The sequence below is a fragment of the Capsicum annuum genome, chromosome 1 (genome assembly GCF_002878395.1).
Source record: "Capsicum annuum cultivar UCD-10X-F1 chromosome 1, UCD10Xv1.1, whole genome shotgun sequence".
Classification (NCBI taxonomy): domain Eukaryota; kingdom Viridiplantae; phylum Streptophyta; class Magnoliopsida; order Solanales; family Solanaceae; genus Capsicum; species Capsicum annuum.
The window spans coordinates 245,555,978-245,562,162 of NC_061111.1; positions in this window are offsets into that span (position 1 = coordinate 245,555,978).

Sequence of the window (6,185 nt, forward strand, 5' to 3'; positions counted from 1 at the left end):
TCGCCCTAGGTCCTTGATCACAACACAACTTTAACAAGTTCAAGTTCAAATATAGATCTAGACACCTTTTAGTGTTAGTGAATCACGAAACTAACACAAGAAACAATAATACACACCAATGGACTACTAGATCTAGACACTACAAGCAACCTCATCCAAGATGAACAACAAGAACAATACTTTCTCTGCCAAGAACAACAAGAACACCTAATCTATTTTTTTTAATTTTCTTAGCAAGAAAGCCCAAGATTGGTATTGTAAAAACAACACCAAAGATAGCTCTGATACCAAATGATACGATAAAAACAAGGGAAGCATAAAACATACCCCAAACAGTCCACAAATTCAAGAAAAACTGTGGACCAAAAGGGGACCTCACTTGGATTCGACAAGTATAATAAGAATACAAGAAACAAGGGTGTATTTGACACCCAAAAACAGCCAACAACACAACAATAACGAGATGAACAAGATGAAAACAAGAACAGCCAGATTCAGATTCCACAATAACAAGATATAACGTTACAAGATTACAAAGACAAAGGGATAAATAGTAAGACATAAACTACTATAATGACAAAGAATCTAAGTGTAGATGACACACAAAGACCCTTAAAAATGATAGTAGGAACACCTACACTCTTCAAAGAGACACAAGATGGACTTCAATCCTTCAATCACCCCAAGTTCCAAGCAAACAAACAACAAAAGAGATTCCACCATAATGCTGTAACCTAGTTTTGGCCAAGCCTCACAAGAGAGAGAAATTGAGTATTTCAAGTGTGTTATACCATTTTCATCATTCAAAAACTAAGTGAATAAACCCTAACATGTTCCTTATATATTACAAAATGAATAGAAGTTAAAATGACCAAAAAGGCCCTTCAAGAAGGGCCACCCCTCTAGTGTATGGAGTGGTCTATTTTGGTGTGTATTAGGGCCTTTAATTACACTTCTCTTGCACATATACTTGGACGCTATTAATGCATACCCACATAAGTCCTTTTTCGTGATTATTCTGGTATTACTCCAGGAGATTAGGAGATGTGGTTAGCTGTAGAGCTTTTCCCGTGGAACGTGAGGGGGTTCTATCCATTGTAGTTGCAGACGAAGATAGAAGTGTGAGAAATGGCAAAGAATTTTTAGAGAAGCTCAGAAATGTAGTATCACAAACGGATTAGGTTAAGATAAGGAGATATAGATGTTGTAGAAAACCTTTTTATAGGGCCTAATATAAGGTGGAGATCTCAATATACATGCTATTTTACCATCCCTATCATATTACACACGTTGTTATAGTTACGTGAAGTCTTTGCATGAAATTATTTTGATTTTAAAGTTAGATTTGAAACCTAGGTGCTTTATTTTGTTAAGGAATACGTCCAACAATTGCATAAAAAAGAACATCATACTAATAAAATGTTAGAAGTACATTCAAAAATTGGCTACATAAAGGATTTCATTTATTTAAACAACAACTACGAATGAAAAACAACCAATACATCACCAAGGCAGGGAAATATGGGGGGTTGTGTGGTGACGATGGGGATAGAGAGGGTGATCCAACGCGACATGGTAGCTTTCCAGCAATCCAAGCTTCTCTTGAATCACATCGATGCGTGCAGACAATTCTTGGCAAAGACCATCCAACTTGTAGTCAATATCCATTAGTTTCGCGTAAATCCTATCGATTTTGTCCTGGTGATAAGTAAAATAATAGGTTAGTGTTTCAATATGTTAGCAAATATTGAATGAATATCTAAATATTGAGATTTATTTTTACCATTGAACTTATCAAAATTAGTTAAGCAACGCTTAAGTATTATTTAACACTAGAGAGCCTTTAAATAGAACTCACCCACTTGAAATTGATATTCAATGTTGATGAAGCCTTCTCAACGACCTAGGTTTAATTAAATTCTTATCTTTTCAATGCAAATTCTATGAATCCTTATTTATTTTGAATTACATTCTTGTCTTTCTAATGCAAATTCTTTGAATGTTTTCCTTATTTTCATTTCAATCATAATTCCGTTGTGTCTCTACATGTTCCACTAAGGAAAATATTTTTGAGTTATGTTGATAAATTAAAAGATGAGTTATTATTAAAATACGACATTTGTAATTTTAAACATCGTTCAACTAACAAATAGCTAGTGCCACTCGGAAGACTGCCAATTGCGTTACTTTTTAATAGCCTAAATTAATACAACATAAACTAACGCTCATAACATTAGAACCCAATTAATATTGTGAGTTTTCATACTTCAGTGATTTTGCGAAAGCAAAGTAGTACTGCTATGCATGGGTGAGTTATTTAAAAAAACTAAAATTAGTAGGAGAAAATATAGATATTCTTCATTAATAAAAGTGAAACGAGGTATCCAGAATACAGCCGACGAAAACTAATCCTTACATAATACTACATACAACAAAAACTACTAGATAAAAAGCACTACATAAAATGTCATATTATTTTAAAAGAAAAACATGCTTAATTATTATTATTATTATTACTATTCTCGTTATCTTCTAGACGTCCATTGGGCAGATGACCCACAATTATATGCATCTCCCTAATCAGCCTCGCTTTTGTGGCGGCCAACTCCCAGCGTAAATCATGCACTGTCCTCTATAGATCCCTGACCGCATTCATCAACACAACCGCATCCCATACTGGATCTGTCATTGCTACAGAATAGATGAACAAAAACTTTAGCACATAAAAAAAATGACAAAACTAAAATCTAAGTTAGTCATACAATATGAATTAAATATTACCCAGATAATATTTAGAATGCAAAACTTAAATCTAAATCAGACATGCAATATGAAAAAACATTGTCTCAAATAGTATCCCTCAATTATTAATGGAAAATAAAAAGAATACAAAGTTTACAAGAAAAGGAAGCCAGTTTAACACTTGACTTGTTAGAAGAAGAAGAAATAAAGTACTTCAACTCACGTATAGGGTTATGTTTACTGGAAAGAAATTTATTTTTTTTCTGAGAAAGAGTTCTCTGCAATTGTTGAGAAGAAGGTAAGTGGTTTAGTGCAATGGTGATCCCTATTTATATAGTGGATAAAGGATAGTTGAGTTGAGGTATTTGTAGTATGTGTTTGGCAGTGATAAATTAGAAGTTAGGGATATAGTTGAAGTTGCAATTGTGTTTGTTCATGCATATAACTTAGAATTGTTTTAAAGTTATTGTGATAAATTAGAATGTAAATTTAGTGGACATGAACATAAAGTAAAGTATTTTTAAATTTATCATGCCTAACCACTAACATAGGAAATTGATGTTTTATATAATCAAATAATTTCAAAATGCCAATAGACCATATTAAAGGCACAACCATTTGTGTTTAATTTTTCAGTTGATGATTTGTTTTGCTGAAGAGAAAAATATTGACATTGCATTAAATATGAGGCGCCCTTATAGCATGCTTCGCTTGGGAAAATCGCAAGTATTTATTACCTAAACTAAATGATTGTTGATAGAGATGACTGAATTAACTAAGTACAGTACTAAATCAGATTTTAATGGAAGAGTAAGGGTTAGTAGGGAAATATGACGCCTGACTGACTGTGCATAACCTACTGGACCCTTTGTTTCTAACAGTGCGATTTGATGTTTGGCAATGCAGTGGGGAAAAGTAAAGAACACATTCAAATAAGATAAACATAATAACTTTATTAATCTTCAAATTACAGCAATCTTTCATTATCTAGGGGGAGAAGGTGGGGTATGAATGCATAGATCAATATCAATGCCCAAACACACAAGTAAACAATGAAGAAAACTATCTAATGCGTGAATTCGATCGGATAAATTTGATAATTTTTCTTAAATTTCTTCATGATCTGGTAGAGCTTCAACTCTTTCCTCTAATTCTTCTAGGCTCGTGCATATCGGATCGACAATGTCCATTTCTAAACTAGTAAGTCAGCAAATTTAACGATGAGTTATTATGACAGGGCAGCAAAGATGGGGAAAATGGAATATATTAATGTTAGTAAATACCTTAGGTAAAGTTCCTTCAGAAGATGATTAAAAAAATGGAATGGTACGTTTGAAATGAAAGCAAGATTGCCTTTAAATAGCGCAAGCAGATTAGATTTCTACTCAAATTGTGATGACCACTTTCCTCCATATTGCAAAGTAAAGGTTTCACCCAAAAAATTTGAAAATATCACTATTTCCCTCCTATGACTTAATAGGGTCACATTCATAGACCCTAAATTGTAGACTTGTCAATCGTCTTAATTATTAAAAAAAATGGATGTATGTATATTCTACCTCATTTTTCTTTAGCCAAGGAATTGAAAAGCATTTCTTGTTCAATCTTTGATTTCACAGTATTATGAATTTACTTAATGGAACCATATAGTTAAGCATTAACGTGTGTATAATGAAAATTTTTACTACATTCCAAACATATTTGTCAAATAAAATAAAACTAAATAACCATAACATTGCAACTACAACACAACAATTTTATTAGTCATTAACTTGTCAAAAGGAAACCACACAAAAACTACTAACTATTCTATGATGGGCGTAGGGTGCTAAGATACCCACTTTAGTAGAGGAGTAAAGGGGGGATGATATCATTGCCATCAAGGCCTGAAGCACAGGATGTTGCCCTCACCAACGCCTCCAAACTATCTAATTTTTGACGAAGTTGATCTTGCTGTGCGCCACTATGATGTCCATCTTAGAGACAAGGTCGATGCAAAAAGAGTGTAGATCAACTAAATGGTCCTTCGTCGGCTTCTCCATCAGTGCATTCGCATACTTCTCGCAGATTCTTCCTTCCATTTTTGTACGAACACAAAAAAAAGTTAGATTATTGAAGAAGACAAAATAATAATCCAAAATAAATATTTAACATCATCACATAATGGAGAAAAGATAAGCGTTTGGCAATTGAACAATTAACCTTTTCAATTCTTTCTTGATTAACAAAGATTACACTAAACGGAAAATATAAGTTTGGGAGTTCTGAAATGTGTAAAGACTAATTTCATGCTAATGTTAATGTCATTTAAATAGCTCTTTGTCCAAGTAAAAGACCATTTATGAATAGTTTCATCCATGTGTTGGGTTGCATCCCTTTGAAACGTTGGAAACAATTGATGAACCAAAAACTTATTACTTCTACTTTAGTGAGTGAAAAATAAGTTTTTGTTTTCCATGAATACAACTTCACTATTTGGAAATTAATTCTTTTTGTAAAAATATTTAAATTATGATTCACTTATATCATTTATATTTTTTACATTGCAATTAAATAACAACTTCAATGTATATTCATATCTATGAATAGTAACTTCAATTCCAAGTCCAACCGTCAATTTCTTTTTCCAGCCAAATAGCCCATTAAAATTAGGTTAGGGTTTTTAATGGAGGTGCATTCATGACTTAAATAAGGAACTCTTTTTCAACCGATGGCTATGGCATCATTGCTTTTGCTTTGGATAGGCAACCATGCTATTTCCCAAGACACCATTAGAGAGTGTCACGCATGCCTAATGCAATAGTACTGCAGCCATCCTTTCAAGTCACTATTCCAAGTTCTTCCAAAATCTATCCAAAATCTTTCATATGATATGGAACCCCATGTAATAATATCCTCACTTTTCATAGTATGGTAGAGTAGTAATTAACAAGTTTACAATTACAAATGGTTTAGTATTTAAGAAGTCGATAGTAAATTTTTTAAATAAAAAGTTATGCTTAGCTAATAATATAATAATATATAATATAATTATAACATCCGAGATGTTTAATCTAATATCTCTACCCCTATTGCGCATTTACGCAATAATTTTACAAATTTTATTTTGGTACACGGTTTGTGTATTTTTTTCCTACACCAATCGCGTAACTTTTACCTGTTGTAGCAGTGTATCAATTTATCAGCTAAAAAAATGAAAGACCTACTACAACAGATAAAAGTTACATGATGGTGCAATTTGTAAATACATCGATGGTGCACCAAACTTACACCACTATAATTTAAATTTTCAATTTCAAATACTACATACTTAGTTATACCGTAGTAATATATCTCCCATTTATTAGAGCAACGGTCAAAGAAGAATAAAATGGATTAAAATTCTCCTATTCTCTATTACTTCGATTGTCCCATTGTATTCTTATTACTTGTTTTAATCAATT